Consider the following 18,717-nt stretch of genomic DNA (forward strand, 5'->3'; position numbering starts at 1 on the left):
ATGTATCTGAAGAAGTGTGCATGCACACGAAAGCTCATACCAAGAACTAACTTAGTTGGTCTTTAAGGTGCTACTGGAAGGAATTTTTTTATTTTAAAGAATAGTGTGATGGCATTAGAACAAAATGTGAGCAAGAAGCAGCACGTGAAGAAAGACAGGAGGCATGCAGTTTGACACTTACTGTACTGTTTGGGGACAACTGCGACTTTTTGCATGTAAGAGGTAAATTCCTTTTGTATTGTGTCTATTAGGCTGTGAACTATGAGCAGGAACTGTGTTCTAATTTTAATATCTCTACAGTACTTAGGAAACTTTGGCTGCTTTATAAGTGAGAAATGATAACAACAACATGAACTCCACATAGTTTATGCATAGTCCCAATCACAAAGTCAAGAACTCTTGTTGATATCCCAGCTTTATTTCTTTTTCTCCCTTTGTTCATACAATCAAGTATAAATGAAGATCAAATGAATTACTGTATATACTTGAGTATAAGCCGACTTATACTCAAGTGAGGGTCCCACTTACCCAGGGGTCAGCAAACTTTTCCAAATTTTCCAAGGGGGCTTGGCTGGCACAAGGGGTGGGCCCAGTACCGGCGCCTTTTTGGGAGACCCTAGGCTTATACTCAAGTATAAGCCAACCCGAATACAGTGGTACCCCGCAAGACGAGCGCCTCGCGAGACGAAAAACTCGCAAAACGAAAGGTTTTTTCGTTTTCGAGTTGCCACGCAAGACGAATTTCCCTATGGGCTTGCTTCGCAAAACGAAGTTTGCCCCGGGGACAGCGGGTCTTCTCTTTTGAAGCAAGGGGCGGCGGGGAGAAGCGATCTTCTCCCCGCAGCCCCAGGTCCGGGGACAGCGGGAAGCGCTTCCCGCTGCCCCCGGACCTCTTTTGAAGCAAGGGGCTGCGGGGAGATCACTTCTCCCGGTGCTCCGAAACCGGGCGGGGGGGGACACCTGCCCCCACCGCCCGGCTTCGGAACGCTGCTCCGAAGCGGGGCGGGGGGGCGGGAACACCTGCCCCAGCCGCCTGGCTTCGGAACGCTGCTCCGAAGCGGGGCAGGGGGGCGGGAACACCTGCCCCCGCCACCCCGCTTCGGAACGCTGCTCCGAAGCGGGGCGGGGGGCGGGAACACCTGCCCCCGCCGCCCCGCTTCGGAACGCTGCTCCGAAGCGGGGCGGGGGGGGCGGGAACACCTTCTGAAGGCGGGCGGGGGGCGAAAGTCTTTGTCCCCCCTGCCTGCCTTCCCAGGGGCTTTTAAATCGCCCCGGACAGCGGAGAAGTCCTCCGCTGTCCCGGGGCGATTTTAAAATGCCGCCCGCCAGCATTTTAAGATCGCCCGGACAGCGGAGAAGTCCTCCGCTGTCCCGGGGTTTTTAAAAATGCTGGGGGTGGGAAGAAAAGCCCTTATCCCCCCCCCCAGCCTTCAGAAGAGGTCCGGGGACAGACTGTCCCAGGACCTGGTCTGAAGGCGGTTTCCCTAGGAACGCATTAATTGATTTTCAATGCATTCCTATGGGAAACCGTGCATCGCAAGACGAAAAACTCGCAAGACGAAGAGACTTGCGGAACGAATTAATTTCGTCTTGCGAGGCACCACTGTATAAGCCAAGGCACCTAATTTTACCACAAAAAACTGGGAAAACCTATTGACTCGAGTATAAGCTTAGGGTGGAAAATGCCCACCTCTGCCACTCGTACGAGTATATACGGTAAGCTGCTGCTTTTCCCCCAAATCCTAGTAAAGGTAAAGGAACCCCTGACCATTAGGTCCAGTCATGGCCGACCTTGGGGTTGCGGCGCTCATCTCACTTTATTGACAGAAGGAGCAAGCATACAGATCATGTGGCCAACATGACTAAGCCGCTTCTGGGGAACCAGAGCAGCGTACGGAAACATTGTTTACCTTCCCACCGCAGTGGTACCTATTTATCTACTTGCACTTTGACGTGCTTTCGAACTGCTAGGTTAGCAGGAGTCCCAAAATCCTACTTAACCTTAAAACTACAACCTATAGCGGAGACTTAATGTGGCTACAATCCCTTTTGGGTTTGAATCTTCATGCTGATCTTATGCCTATAGTATCCTTCCTGCTCATTGGACACCTTTGTTGTTTTTTCTTCCCCACCTGAACTTTTGGGAGCAAGTACATTGGTGATAAAGGGATGCAGGTGACGCTGTGGGTAAAACCTCAGTGCCTAGGACGTATGGTTGGCGGTTCGAATCCCCGCGGCGGGGTGAGCTCCCATCTTTCGGTCCCAGCTCCTGCCCACCTAGCAGTTTGAAAGCACACTTAAGTGCAAGTAGATAAATAGGTACCGCTTTATAGCGGGAAGGTAAACGGTGTTTCCGTGTGCTGCGCTGGTGCTGGCTCACCAGAGCAGCTTTGTCACGCTGGCCACGTGACCCGGAAGTGTCTGCGGACAGCGCTGGCCCCCAGCCTCTTAAGTGAGATGGGCGCACAACCCTAGAGTCGGACACGACTGGCCCATACGGGCAAGGGTATCTTTACCTTTACATTGGTGATAGGCTCCGTGCAGTACATCCGTGAACAAGTAGCTGCTCTTGTGTCAACTCAACCTCTTCTCCAACACGACTATATAGCCTGGCAACATTTACTCTGCGCGCAACAGACCAGACGGGGCATAACCGGGAGTGTGGGGGGGGGGGTTTAAGGAGAGCCAAACTACAGGCAAGCAGTCGTGTTATTGGAGGTGCAAGACGGGCCTCGGCTGCATGATGCCGCCACCCGGTCGCGGGACTTTCTCCCGGTCGCGGGACTTTCTCTTTCTGCCTGATAGGGGGCCCGGTTCGCTGACCGGCCTCCGCCAAAGCCCTCGCCTCTTCTCCCCCTGCCCAGGCCTCTCGGCTCCTCCTCTCGCCTCCAACCAGCCATGACCACTGCGTGTCTCATTCATCCGCAGTGCCAGAGAGCGATGCTCGGCACGCTGCTCGTTTGTAGAAGCTGTTTGAAGACGTCGAGCTGAACTAAAACACAGAGGAGAGAAGGGGCTCCCGCTGGCGGCTGCGCCATGTCCCTGCCTCCTACCTACTGCAGCCCCCCCCCACTCCAGCTCCAGAATGTGCAGCAGCCGATCCTGGGGTCTCCCAAAAAGGCGCTGCACCTCCCCTTGCACCAGCCAAGCCCCCTCGGAAAGGTTGGGAAAATTTGCTGACCCCTGGGTAAGTGGGACCCTCACACGAGTATAAGCCGAGGGGAGCTTTTTCAGCATAAAAAGCGTGCTGAAAAAGTCGGCCTATAATTGAGTATACACGGTATATACGGTATGTTTTTAAATAAGAACTAATTAATTTTTCCCCCATGGCTAAATTCTTCTCATTTGAGTGTTAACCATTCTAGAAAAAAAGATAAGCTTATTGCACTCAACTTGCATTATCAGTTGCAGCATGTAATTGGCTGTGTTCATGAAAACAACATGAATAATATGTTAAACTATCAATGAAAAATATATTTCAAATTAGTTGCAGACCTTCAGAGCTCAAGTCAGATTTTCAATGTGATCATGGTATCTTTACAACAAATGCAACTAAAAATGAATGAAGGAGGATTTGGTATTCCAAATCTGGAGTTATATCACCATGCTTTCTTACTGTCAAGTATAAAATACTGGAAGCCCACAATTGGTGTTAATTTACTGTTCAGGGGGACTTTAGAATATACATACATAGCATATTTGGTTTGATGGACTCTGGAAGCAATTAGAATCTTTCAGTTAGAAAGATATGCAATATAATGTTTAATAAAAATAGATTTGACTCCTTTTCCCATGCTAAATTGACCTTGACATTTGGAATGCATTTATACAAAATATAGTGGGTTAAAAATAAACATACCGTATTTTCGCCCCATAGGACGCACTTTTTCCCCTCCAAAAATGAAGGGGAAATCTGGGTGCGTCCTATGGGGCGAATGCAGGCTTTTGCTGAAGCCTGGAGAGCGAGAGGGGTCCGTGCGCACCGACCCCTCTCGCTCTCCAGGCTTCAGGAAGCTAGCAAGCCTTGCAAGCCTGGCGGGAGTTCCCGCAGGCTCACAAGGCTTGCAGGCAGCAGCCTGCAGCCCCGGCGAGTGTCCGCAAGCCTTGCACACCCAGCAGGAGGTCCCGCCAAGTGCGCGAGGCTTGGGGCGGCAGCCTGTCGCCCGAAGCACGGGGAGCCCTCCGGAGGGTGCCCCGTGCTTTGGGCAGGTGTGCGCAAGGCTTGGGGCGGCAGCCGCGAGGGGGGGGGATAATTTTTTTTATTCATTCCCCCCCCCAAAAAAACCCGAGGTGCGTCCTATGGGCCGGTGCGCCCTATAGGACGAAAAATACGGTATATGTATTTGGAAAATAATATATGTTAGATAAGTATATATGGAAAGAAATTGTTAACTTTTATAATGATATAGTAAAACTTCTCTTTAAGGTTGTTCAATTAAACGGTTCTCTTTTTTAAGACAGATTTCCACTGAAGCCCTTGGTACTGAACCAATTCATTCACCTCTCCACAGGTGCTGATGAAAAGAACCAGTTAGATGTGTCCTGCCATTGCTACAAATAGCTGCAACTCTTTGAGAACTAGTTTTCTGTGTGATGCTGCTGCTCTCTCTGTGCGTGCCTCTCTGTGTGTTTAACTCTTTCCCGTCCAAGTTACTTGCTTCCTTGCTCCCGTGATCAAGCTCTCATGTGTGTGTGATCCTTGGAGTCCCTTGTTAGCTGTCTGTGGCACTATGCTGCTGCAAGTGGGAGGAAACTCCCTGCCCCCCAACCCACAACACAAGCAGTGGCGGCCTATGAGACCTTGCGGTGGTGACGGGAGCTGGTGGAGTAGCAGCAGCCGCCTGTGGGGCCTTGTGGCGGCGATGGGAGGTGGTGGCAGTAGCGGCAGCAGCCTTCAAGGCCTCAAGGTGGCAACAGCAGCCTGTGAGGCCTCGCAGCAGCAGCAGAAGCTGTCAGTGGTGGTCACCTGCAAGGCCTTGCAGTGGCACAAGCAGCAGCAGCCTGTGAGGCCTTGTGATGGCAGCGGTAGGTGGTGGCAGTAGTGGTGACACCCTGTGAAGCCTGGCGGCGGTGGCACAACAGGAGATGAACTTGACTAAGCTAGGTGAACCACAGCTCCAATCATGTCTAGCAGCTTATGTCTATAGTTCAAATTTCAATTTGCATCCCTTTAATTCCTAAACCAATTAGGGGCACCTTGCAATTTTCAATCTATTCCCATCACTTTTAATAGGCAGCAATAGGCCTTTCCATTTACAAATGGACAGCCCAAACTACTCTTTCACAGCTGCAAGTACCAACAAAAATCGCTAAACCTACACATAATGATTTGCCTCAAGGCTATAGCCTAGCCTCAAATTAAAAATAGCCTTCCCTTACGAAGTTTCAGCATGTCAACTACTAGCAAAGTGAGGAGTTACGATTTGGACAACTTATCCAAAGTCTCGCTTCACATCCTTCTTCAAGCTGGATAAAAAGCAGGCACAGCCAGGGAGAAATTCCTCATCCTAGTCTTCTCCATCACCAGTAAAATAACCAGTATCATAATTCCTTTATACAAATTTGCAGTCTGGCCATATCTGGAATGTTATGTACAATCCCAGTCACTCAAAAAGGTATTATGAAGCTGTAAAAGGTAGAGAACAGTGTGATCACAGCTTTGGAGCACCTTCCCAACAAGGAAAGGCTGAAGGAAAGGCTGAATGGGGGGGGTGGAAGGAGTCAAGTATGGGGTGAAGATAAGACAGAGGTTTACAGAATTATGCATTGATTGGAGAAAGTGGATGGAGACATTTCCTCCCCCCATAATATTCAAACTCTGGGTCAGCTAATGACAGGCAGTAAATTCAGGACAGACACACGCAAAAGCACTTCATGCAATAATAATGTCCTGCCACATAACTTCTTTTACTTTAAACCATATTTAAAAAAAAATGAAAAGAAAGAAACACAGTTCCACATTTCCACAAAAGGTAACATAAATTAAGCATTTCTTAAATTACACTTCTGCTCTATTGATCTCACATACCTGTCATTTTAAGGATTTGGGGTTGTTGTTTAAATTGGCATTACTTATGTTTTAAGGGGGAGAGTGAATTCAAATATTTATGTTGTTACATCATGATCTTTAGTTTAGAGCAGGCATGTCCAACAGGTAGATCACTGGACGTCTGTGGTAGATCACTGGCTCCCCCCCCCCCAAAGAAGCCAACAACTTTGGCTCCCCTAAAAAAAGCTCAAAACTTTTGCCCTGCACCTCCCACAATGGGGCTTTCATCCTCCCTTAAAAAAGCTCAGCAACTTTGACATGAACCCCAAGGAAACGGGCCTTTCTCCTCCTCAAAAAAAGCTCAACAACTTTGATCTGAACCCCACAAAAGGGGGGTAGATCACTGCCAGTCTTTAACTCTGAGTAGATCGCAGTCTCTTAGAGAAACCAATTCTAGTTCTGAAATTCGATTTCTAAGAAGCCAATGCTGGTATCCCATTGGCCCTATTTTAATCTTTTACCAAGGATACATCAGCTTGTACTGTGCCTCCGTCAAATGAAGCAAGCTTCTTTTCTGCTGCTCCAGAGGGTAGGGCCCAAACCAATGGATTCAAGTTACAAGAAAGGAGATTCCGACTAAACATAAGAAAGAACTTTCTGACGATAAGAGCTGTTCGACAGTGGAACGGACACCCTGAGGAGGCTCTCCAGTGTTAGAAACTCACCAAATGGCTCCGTGAACCAAGGTTGAAGTCGCCAAAATAGACTGTCTAGTTGCCATTTTGGGCAACGCGGCTGTAAAGTCTTATTTTTCAAATGAAGGACTGACTGTGATTGACTCTCAGCTAAACATCTGGCTAGTTCAGATGACACCCTTGAGATGGTTAAGAGCTTTGAGAAGTTAAAAGAAAAGTCACTTGACCCAAGGACAGTTCACACATATACTGGCCTATTCCTACTGCTTTTTCTTAATGGTGACTGCTCCTGCCTATGCTGCACAGAAAAAGCAACTTGGTTCCAGAAATTCATTCCAACTGTGCAAATAACATGTAATTGATAGAATTCTACAGGATGGGGTATTAGTGATCCCCAGATAGTGGAGATGTCAGGTGCCATCCTGGTGCCCAGGCATCTTCAGTTGGTCAGAAGTGGTCAAAAGCCAAATGCAAATGCACCTGGCTAATTTCAAACACTGGGGCTCCCCATTGGAAGTTTTTAAGCAGAGGTTGGATGGCCATCTGTCAGGGATACTTTAGCTGAGATTCCTGAATTGCAACAGGTTGGACTAGATGACCTTTGGAATCTCTTCCAACGTTATGATTTTATTATTTTAATTCCATGCTCTCCAAGCTCTCCTGGCATTTCTCTACATTAAAAGCAGCTATATGAATTATGATATGCACATAATTGACAGTTTTCTTTCACATCTGATTTTCTGATCCAAAAGCTCTTCAAATTTCATTAGCTTCTCAATTCTTAAAATTTCCTTTGCTGTTTGAATGAGAAAATGCTGTGTTCGTAAAAACCAATAAAACTAGTATCAGTATAAGCCATTCATTTTCATCATGATCTGCTGAAGCTTGAATTCCATTACCATTTTAACAATAAATGCAAGCTTCAATATGTACTAGCCCATACCCAGGTTAAAGAACTTAAAGGCTCCAACCCAGCTTTGCATCTCTATTAGCATAGAGGCAACTCCAGCAAATCCAGTAAGGCCCAGGTGATCATTATAATGGGATTAAGCATTCACACTGCATATGTAGTACAGAAGCCTGCATCTATGCACACACCTTCCCTTATAGATCAGGTTGATTTTAATGGTAACCATACCTTGGTTCAAAATAAAGTAGCTGCAAAGGTGGTTCTCCATCTTCATAAATTTTTCAAAACAGCTACCTCATCATGGTTGCCTTTCATATATGCCCAAGTAGAAATACTTTCACTTTAATTGTTGAGCAGACATTGAATCATCTTAACTCTGGATATTCCCTTGTCTAATATTTAGGCAAGTTTTATTTAAAGGATTTCTCAGATTCAGTGTGTTTCCCATTTTAAGTCTGCTGACGCTTCACAGTTTTCATATTTTAATAATTCAAGTTAAACAAGTCATATTGCTGCTAAAATTACCCCCCCCCCAAAAAAAAGCAAAGAAGAGAATATTAATTAATAGTACCTGGTGGAGTACAGGGTCAGATTTAAGGTGCTGTTTTTGACTTTTAAAGCCCTTCACGGCCTAGGACCCTTGTACCTACAGGATCGCCTCTCCTGGTATGCCCCACAGAGGACCTTAAGGTCCATATATAGCAACACCCTAGAGGTCCCGGGCCCTAAGGAAGTTAGATTAGCCTCAACCAGAGCCACGGCCTTCTCAACACTGGCTCCGGCCTGGTGGGATGCTCTGTCTCTTGAGACCAGGGCCCTGAGGGATCTGATCTCTTTCCGCAGGGCCTGTAAGACAGAGTTGTTCCACCTGGCCTTTGGCTCAGATTCATAGCTGTCAACTTACAGATTTGAAAATAGGGGACCAGCAGCCTTGAAAATAAGGGACCAGCAGCCAAAATAAGGGACCTGCAGCCTCACCTGTTCCAGGCACTCCAGTCTTCCTGTCCTCCTGCAGTCTGGTCAAACTCATGCTGGTAGCTTCGAGAACACTGTCCAACCAACTTTGTAACCAGAAGTTCAACTGAATAGAATCTGAATCACATGCACCACAAGGCCTATGCAGCCTCAACTTAAGATGGCTCCCCGGCCTGGCTTTGCACTGCAAAGTTTGCAGCAGCACATGCAACAAAATGGCATCCAGCATTCAAAAACCCCCTCAGCTTGCATTAACTAGCCACACACAAGGCATGCAAGCTCCACCCCCCCAAGTCGTTCTTAGACTTCTTATTGGGTGAGCAACACAGCCAAGCAACACAGTTGGAGCCTCCCTCCTCCCTGGCCGGCAGGGAGGGAGGGAGAGGAGCTGCTTCCTTTGAAATTTAAGGGACATCATTTAAGGGACATCCATCAATAAGGGACAGGAGTGGGACATGGCGCTGGAATAAGGGACTGTCCCTTCATATAAGGGACACTTGACAGCTATGCTCAGAATCAGTTTGATTCCCTCCCCCTTTTTCTTTTTCCTTTCTCCTCCTATGAGATTGCTCCCTAATTGTTTTAATGTTGTATCTTAATCTTTTAAATTGTATTTTAATCAACTTGTTTTTATTATTGGTTGTTAGCCGCCCTGAGCCTGGTCTTGGCTGGGGAGGGTGGGGTATAAATAAAAAATTATTAATATTACTATTGTTGTTGTTGTTATCAAAGCTATAAGTCTCTGGAAATTCAAGAATTTTTTTATTTCAAATTAAGTTATAGCCATTCCATCCTGCCAACAGCATACGCATTCATATTGTGGCACATCCAAAATGGAAACAGGAAGCACATTAGACATCAAGTCTTCCTTACTTCTCTGCAGCCCTCGCCACCAACAATGTTCAGCTCCTCTGACCTTTGAGCTAAGAAGGCAATCAGAGTTGGTCCTCAGCATGGTAAGCAAAGAGGAAATACAGAGGAAAACTCAATAATTTAACTAAGTTCCGACCTCCCGGCTTCCAGGGCACCTTGACAATGCCAAGGTTGCAGGTGTGATCCCCATAAGGGACACCTGCATGTTCCTGCACTGCAGGCGGTTGGGCTAGATGGTCCTCAGGGCCCCTTCCAACTCTGATTCTATGAGACATCTAGGAGTTTTTGACCACATGTACCCTAAAAAGGCATCTTTCCCAATAGAGACTCTTACCTACCCAGAACTCCCACTCTCTCAGTTTAAGCAGTTTGGATGACCGCATGTAGACATTTTACTTTACAAATACTGTAAACAGAAATCCCCAAATGCCCCTACACTAAATCAAGTTATCCCTGGTTTTCACCCCATTTGAATTGCTAAAAGCAAGAGAGTACAAGCCAATCCCTCTTAAGACCTCCAACAAAACAACATCTTCTGAAGGGGCAGATGTCCAGCACAGAAGCTGCCTTGTCACAACTAGTAGTATCCAACAAATGAGCAATTGAATAAGCCTGAGACAGTCTCATCCTTGCTTCTACAGAGCCTTTGGCCTAATAAGGGGAGGAATTTCTATTTCCATAGAAATATGCCAAGCTAACTGGGGGATAAATGGCTTTAACAAAATAAAGATGCAAGTCCAGCAGCTGATAAGCTACTGATTCTGTAATAAGAGACTTCATGGGAAAACTTCGCTAACTGAAGAACTACCAGTTTGAGCTTTAAAAGTAGGGTGAAGGTAAGCAGCTGCCAATGTTATGCAGAGCACAAAGGTAAAAGGAGATATCTTCATTATTCTAAATGATGACTGACTTTTCAATGCTGAATTCCACAATGGTTTCTACCCTACAAGAACTGATCAACTGTCAAAGGTCAAAAGACTCCATTGATATTTGTCACTGGTGGAATTCCTTTCCACAAAGCAGTGGATATAGACGAAGTCTAAAATTAACTCTGCTGCCAGCTGTGTTTTCTTTTGTAGGCATGCACATGTGTTCATCTGTTCCATTTTAGCAAGCAGGATAACCACTAAACTGTAAACCGACGGAGGTGGGAAATTCTTGTGCATATATTGTACATCCAAGATTAGAGAAGGCAAACAACACCACAGAATCATGATCAACGCTGCAGTAAATCAAGGTGTTGTTGTTTTTATCTAAGGGGAAACAATTCTATTCAGTTATTGTCTCTGCTGTCCATTATGATAGTAGTGAGCAATTTTAAAAACTGTCTGAATATTTTCAGTTCATCTGATCTAGTACGTAAGGCAGCTTCCAGAACTCAATGAAAATTTGTGCTCAGTGCAAAGGCCAAGAAATGGAACAAAACTAGGCACCTTTTTTAAAAAAGGAGGATATACATCTTCTCACAAACTGGAATTCTGACTTTTACTGACTTTCAAAACAGGCATGGGAGAAAATGTTGGAATTCTCGTCACCAACACCATGGGAAGATATCCAACTAAGTTATACTCTAAGTAGACCCATACTCAGAGTATGACTAGTGTTTTTAGGAGCCAGCCCTGCCGAAATCTGAAATACTGCAACTGATAACACATACTGGAAGGAAAAGATGTGGGCATGTCCTGTCAAGGATTTTTTCTGGTGAGAAATGATTGCTTGTATTAACTTTGCTTTGGAAAAATCATTGATATTTGCAGATGTTCATACACTCTTAAATCTTATTCGTGGAATGTAGGACCCAACAGATGGACGAGGAAAGTGGACCCTACAAGCCCTTGAAGTGTTAGAAACTCAGACATACAAGCTGATCATCAAATGGCAACATAAACCTAGGTCACAGTTGCCACAACAGGCTGTCTAGGGGCCATCCCCCCCCCTAGAGTTTATTGTTCCTATTTATTTTTCATTGTTTATTGGCAGACCACAAGCTTAATGTGATCCAGCAACTAAAGCTATTCTAGGTTGCATCAACAGAAGTATAGTGTCCAGATCAAGGGAAGTAATAGTACCACTCTATTCTGCCTTAGTCAGACCACACCTGGAATACTCTGTCCAATTCTGGGTGCCACAATTTAAGAAGGATGTTGACAAGCTGGAATGTGTGCAGAGGAGGGCAACAAAGATGATCAAGGGTCTGGAAACTAAGCCTTACAAGGAGCGCTTGAAGGAGCCAATGATGTTTAGCCTGAAAAAAGAGGAGACTGAGAGAAGAGATAATAGCCATCTTCAAATATCTAAAGGGCTATCACATGGAATATGGAGCAGGTTTGTTTTCTCCTGCTCTGGAGGGTAGGACTTGAACCAATGGCTTCAAGTTACAAGAAAGGAGATTCCGACTAAATATCAAGAAAAACTTTCTGACGTTAAGAGCTGTTCAACAGTGGAACAGTCTCCCTTGGGAGGTGGTGGACTCTCCTTCCTTGGAGGTTTTTAAGCAGAGCTTGGATGGCCATCTGTCATGGATGCTTTAGCTGAGATTCCTGCATTGCAGGGGGTTGGACTAGATGACCCTTGGGTCCCTTCCAGCTCTACGATTCTATATTATTATTAATTTCATTTCTATACCACTTTATATTTTAAAGAAAAAAATCTCAAAGCCGTTTACAACACATTAAAACATCAAATAAAGCAATCCAGATTAAAACACAATCAAGCTTCGCGTGGCATGAAATTTATGGCCTGTGAAACATTGAAGGAGAATATATGGAAAATGATATATAGGTGGCCTCTTACGCCGGTAAAACTGGCAAAGATGTACAAAATGAAAAACAAGAAATGTTGGAAATATGGAGAGCCGGAGGGAGATCTCTACCACATGTGGTGGACCTATGATAAAGTGAAGGGCTTCTGGGAATAAATTTATAATGAACTTAAAAAAGTTTTTAAGTACACTTTTCCAAAAAAAACTCCAAAGCCTTTATATTGGGACTGACAGGGAAGGAAATTAAAAAGAAAGATAAAAATCTGTTTCTGTATGCCACGACGGCAGCAAGAACTATGCTGGCCCAGAATAGGAAAACAGATGTAATACCTACTACATGGAATGGCAGGTTAAAATGATGAATTATGCAGAACTGGCCAGATTATCAGTAAAAATACAAGACCAGGATGAACAGAAGTTTTATGAAAGTTGGAGTAAATATTTGGTGTATATAAGAGACAATTGTAAAACCTTAAAGACATTGGCAGGGTTAGATTAACTCTAACAGCATAGGGTAAGCAGATAAACAAACAGAATACGCGATGTAAGAAAATATATGATACTTACCGAAAGGGTGGAGGGAAGTATGAAGCTCGGCAGAATCAAAGATATATGTGGGATTTATTTGTATAATGAATGTATGTTTAATGAAAATCAATATAAAATTATTGGTAAAAAAATAATAATAAAACACAATCAAGCTTCAAGGGAAGTATTTCAGATGCTTCTCTAAGTGACATTTTGCTTTCCCCTTATTTATTTGCCTACTAAATTTATATAGCTGTTCCATAGCAGAAGTACTCTAGGAAGCCAGGGTGGTGTCGTGGTTAAGAGTGTTGGACTATGACCTGGAAGGGTTCAAATCCCCCCTCAGTCATGAAGCTCACTGGGTGACCTTGGGCCAGTCACAGTCTCTGAACCTACCTCACAGGGTCGTTGTAGGGATTAACTGAGGAGGGAGGTGAACCATGTACTCCTTGGAGAAAAAGGTGGGCTATAAATGCAATAAATAAGCTCTTCTGCTTACCTGCTGGAGGGGCCAGCCAGATGGAGATGTCATTCACCAACCTGGCATCCAGAGATCTCCATGTGGTCACAATTGGACCTGTGCGAAATGCGCCTGGCTAATTTCTAACACTGTCTTATGGTTGCAAAGAGACTTACACCTTAAGGCTGGAAGAATAAACACGAATCATCTAAGTGCTCTGAAAATTTCACCACCTTTTCTACATTTGAGTGTACAGTTTATAACCATCAATCTCATTTTGATACCTATTTGGGCATATAGGTTGCCTACATTAATTTATGAGTCTAAGTCAAGATGGATGGAGTATTTTAACTATTAATGTCAGCGAATTGAGTTCCTTCTTTGTTATACTGTATCTGCAAATGAAAAAACAAAACAAAAACCTACATGCAAGCCCTAAACCTTACTGAATTTTTTTATCAACTTCTTAGATGATAGCTACTTGTTTCTAGATGCTTGGACTTTTTTCAAAGTTGCTCCACAACCCAGGCTGTTCCCACAAATGCCCCCTATCTGGAGTATGAATGGGCAAGGAGCTTAATGTACAGAAAAGGATAAGTAAAATGATCTCAAGTTTAAGGGAGAGGAGAGACAACTAAATTTGAAGACATGGACAAGTATAGGCTCCTGCTCTCCAGAGTTCTAGTCTGGGACACACATGCACCTACCTTCTGTCAACAGGTGAAGATTTTGTGTGTGTGTGAGAGAGAGAGAGATGCCTTTCCAGGGTACTGACTGAATTCAACCACCCTAGCAGAGACAAAGGACTGCCATCACATTGTACCAACCCAAGGGGAAGGGCCACAGCTCAGCAGGGAAAAATCAGCTTTACATGCCAAAGGTCCCAGCTTTGATCCCTAGCACCTCCAGGCAGGGTTGGGAATGCCCCCTGTCTGAGGGCTACTGTTAGTCAGGGGAAACAATATTAAGCTAGAAGGACCAATGGTATGTCACAGTAAAAGCAGCTTTCAGCACAATGAGAACACAATATTGGGAACCTCTCTTGAAGTGCAATCCTATATCCATCTACTCAGAAATAAGTCCCATTTTCATGAGGTCCACTCTCAGGCAAGTGGCTTGGAATGAAACATAAATGGCCAGTCTGCTTTGAATTTATCTCTTTCTGGGATAAAAGTCTAGGCAATGAGAATCAATCCCATGCCACTGTAAAACATGGAAACAAGCCTTCATGACTAACTGCCCTCTCCCTTGGTAAGATGGCAAGGTCAGAAATAGAACCCAGTGTCATCAGAAATTCTTAGAGAGGTCACTGTATTTTCACTCCTACAGATTTTGCTCAGTTCCCTCCCCTGAAGAGCTCACAGTTTCTATCTTTAGATGCTTACATGGCCCCAATACATCTGTATCCTAGCACATAGTCTTAAACGTATCCGTCCCCAGAAATATCCTGCCCAGGCAAGGAAACAATATGGATGGAAGCTTAAGGTTTTCCAAGGCTAGCAGCCCAGATTCTGACATGCAACACAAACTCGGGCACATTTATTCAACATATCCCACTGAATTCAATTGTACTTATTCTCTACTAAGTGTGTCTAGAATTGTAGCCTTAAGCACATTTACTTAGAAGCACTGTTGCCTTTAAGAGAATTTACTTCCAAGGAGGTACTTTTGGGTTCACAGCAGGAGTGGTCTTCCCCAAGAAGTATACATCAAAGCCAGGTAACAAATTAGACCTTCTACGTACAAAAGTTGAGCAACTGAACAGGTTTCCCTTTTCACAGAGAAAATAAACACTTTATTTCAAATACTGTATACCACAAGTGTTCCTGCCAAAAAGTAATGTTGCTGCATAATCCACCCACTGCAGCAAAAGTTGCTTACTTGGGACTACCTAGGACCGGTGAATGGCTGCTATCTATCTTTAAAGGAAACTGACAGAGGGCATCTTGCCTCCATTCAGCAACTACCACTCTTGAAACACCCATTATTTTGCCCCCAACACCCTCTGAAGAAAGTATCAGGAGGCACGTCACACTCAGGTCAAGGCATGAAAGGTCATTTATTTACAAGGGAATAAAATGTTAGAATATTTTCCAATATTATTGTTGTTGTTGTTGTTATTAATTTAATTTATATACCGCCCTATACCCAGAGGTCTGATGTCAACATTAATCAACAGTCCACAAATGCTGACTACTTTGCACATCTTCAGTGTGCCAAACTATTGCCTTCACGGACCTTGGTTTTAAGACATAAGGCTACCACAGCCCCACTGAACCACAATATTACTTATCTGGAGCATCAGAGGGGTCACTGATATTGGTCCATCAGAATACTTCGTTTAGTAATGGTTTTTTTTTTTTTATGTTTGAGATTCTTTTCGTTTTTTTGTTAAGTTTGCTGCATTAACTGTGAGATCTGTAGCTAACCTCCTTCGTAATAGTTTATTTTGAAATCTTTAAGATAATATTTTGGTTTCCTGTAAATTACCGTATCTTCCTTTAAATGTATACTTTATATTTGCCTTTCTTTAGTAATGCTTTATTTTGACTGTTTTATTTCATGTTTAGGTTGTAAACTGCTTTGGATTCCCCCACCTTAAAAATATAAAGTGGTATAGAAATGAAATGAATAATAATAGGCCTCACCCTTCTGCCTCCTTGAGAGCTCTACCTTCCAGCCCCTCTCTGAACAAAAGCAGTGGCAACCAAAGAGAGAGAGAAACCAGGGGAGTGATGAGGGAGGCAAGCAAGCTTGAAGGCTCAAACATGGAGTGTGGAGACTAGGGTAGCCTAGCTTCCTCCAGAAAGTCATTCTAACCTCTGTACTTCAAGGTCAAGCCTCCAAGTTCATACATGGAGCTTCAGCTTTCTAGTTTTGTAGTCGGGTGCAAGGAAGCAATCTCTGTGGCATGGAATTTGCAAAGTGGCACTCACTGGCTCCATTTGAGTTCAAAGACCTGTGGCAAAGGATCAACTAAGAGTCAGGTTCCTACAATGAGCTCAAATTTGCAAAGGCTGCTGGGCATTCTTAGCAGTTATTAGTTTAAGTTGGATTTGCTGGAACCGCAGTTCAGTAACTTGGCATGGCCTTTACTAGGGTAGGATATACAAAAGCTGATGACAGAAAAGTAGTCAGGAGAAAGAGAGGAAGAGCAATATACAGTGGTGCCTCGCAAGACGAAAAGAATCCGTTCTGTGATTCTCTTCGTCTAGCGGTTTTTTGCTGATCGGATCAGCTGATAAGCGGCTTAGCGGCTTAGAAAAAGGGGGGGAAAGGAAAAAAAACCAGCAGGAACTCGCAAGGCATTGTCGTCTTGCGAAGCAAGCCCATAGGAAATTCGTTTTGCGAAGCACCTCCAAAACGGAAAACCCTTTCGTCTAGCGGGTTTTCCGTCTTGCGAGGCATTCATCTTGCGGGGCACCACTGTATCTTGAATTGACCATATATCTGATACAATGAGCCCCTCAGCACTAACAACAACAGGTCCCCTCTGTTGCTGTGGATCAAAAGTCTCTCTTCCTTAAAGAACGAAGATGGTCCTTGGAGTGACTTCACAAGAACAAAAAAATTAAGAAGATGCTGAATAAGTTGTAGCAGAAGAGACATGTTGTAGAACATCACACCCAAACCACAGGGGCTACTACTTAAACTTGCAAAGCAAAATAAATAAATAAAGGGGCACATCATGCAACTGGGAGAACCTACTGCATGAGAGTACTCAACAGCTTGGCAAGACCAAGTAAAGGACTATCTGTTATTCCCTCGAAGGAGTGATAGTGATATGAACCCATTTCCAGATATCATCACAAACACACACCGGGAACTTTTCTTGCATTTCTCAAGCCCTCTGTGTAAAACTGTTACTGAAGCTAGGAAGGATTTTTGTTTGGGGGGGGTAGATTTTAAGAAGATAAACAGTCTTGCAAAAGTGTTTCACCATGTTTTTGTTGCTGTTTTATTTCAGGAAGATATGAGCTGCAAGTTAAAGCTGCTGGCTACCCTGAATGTTCCTCGTCACCCTAGGGTGCCACAGAACACCGGTTGAAAACCAATGCTTTAACTCATTTACAGGTAGACTTGTTTCCAAAAGCTGCTCAGACTTGGATTTTGGCAAAATCACAGTGGGAGGAGTTCCAGAATTGAGAGGCTGTCACTGAGATCATCTCCCTGTCCTTGCTTATTGAACCCAACACACAGCTGGTATCATTAGCATTCTCCATATTTCTCAGAACTTTACAACATCATGCTGCTACCAAATCTCCTGACATTAGCAGCAGATGAAAATGCTTTTTACACCTCCCCTGCTGGATATTTAGGAGCCACAGGCAACCAGGAGATAAGGTGATCCAGCCTACAAATAAGCAAAAAGCAGAGCCTACCAAATCTACCAGTGTGAGAATCTCAGATCATGGGTGGGATAAAGGAATATGCTTCAGCTCTTGCAACTGCCATGGCCACAGCTTGATCTGCCCCACTTGACCGAGAAATGAAGATCTGAAGCGCCACACTGAAGGAGGGCACAAGAGTCTCTGCTAAGATTCTCTCGACAGCTGCGTTCTCTGAACACAAGGCGAGAGCGAAGAGGGAGACCAACCGGAGAAAATAGTTTCCGACGGCATACACCACTGTCCATCATTCTCTGCTTCAACACAGACGCCAAATACTCTCTTAACCCCATTCATTGTTCGGATTCGGACCTGTTGCACAGGTGGAGCAGGAAATATAACCTCCAGTATCTCCTACATCCGGGACAACGAAGTCTTCCCCTACGCAGAGCACTAACCGTGGAAGGGGCTTTAAACAAAACAAACAAGGAACAGCTAAAGCAGCAGCATCTTCACCCGCCTTTGCCACCCCCAAAATCGCCCGAACCCCGAAACTACAACTCGCAATACCAAAAGCGGAAAGACAAATGGGGGGTTCCAATCCCAGCCCCACTTTGGACGAGATCGCGCTTACCTTGGGGGGAGAAGGGGGGAGAGAGGAGGGGAACCTGTGCCCCCCTCCCCTCGCTGCCGTGTCCGGGCGGTGCTGCTGTCGTCGCCGCCGCCTGCCTTCCTCCTCCTCCTCCTCCTCCTCGGGGCGGGAGGGAGCCCAAGGACCCGCTGTGCTCCCCGCTTCCTCTGACGTGAGAGACGGAGCGGAGGTAGAGGAGGCAAAGAGAAAGTGGCGGGGGGGGGGAGAGGGAGGAGCCCCTTCGGAGCAACAAGTGCAGGGGGGGGGCTGGGGCTCCAGGTGGGATGAAGCTGGAGGGGGGCGCTGGGGGTCGGAGGGAAGAGGGAAATGGCCTCAGCCGCCCCGGCGGGCCCGTCCAAAGCTTGGCCCAGAGGCGGGGGTCAAGGCCCGGCTCGCGGGAGGGTTGGCAGGCCCAGCGAGCGAGCGAGCAAGGCAGGCGGGGGGGGCTGGGCCTGGCGCGGCGGCGGCGGCGGCTGTGGTGGTACCTGGCCGAGGGGGCTCGCGAGGACAGGTGAGGCCGCCGCCGGTGAGGAGAGGGGAGAAAAGAGGGGCAAAAAGAAGAAGAGG

The 18,717-nt window shown here is 45.4% G+C and overlaps 1 protein-coding gene across 8 annotated transcripts in view; it reads right to left on the reverse strand.

The window, feature by feature from the left end:
* The window catches only part of R3HDM2 (R3H domain containing 2), a 130,644-nt gene extending 112,348 nt beyond the window's left edge, over positions 1-18,296 (reverse strand). For all 8 annotated transcript variants that reach the window (XM_083486309.1, XM_083486308.1, XM_083486313.1 and 5 more), the window contains exon 1: positions 18,154-18,296. The gene's annotated coding sequence lies outside the window, so the exon portion shown is untranslated. The remainder of the gene's footprint in view (positions 1-18,153) is intronic.
* Between the last annotated feature and the right edge of the window lie 421 nt (positions 18,297-18,717).

Source organism: Podarcis liolepis (genome assembly GCF_965112155.1).
Source record: "Podarcis liolepis genome assembly, chromosome: 2".
NCBI lineage: Eukaryota > Metazoa > Chordata > Lepidosauria > Squamata > Lacertidae > Podarcis > Podarcis liolepis.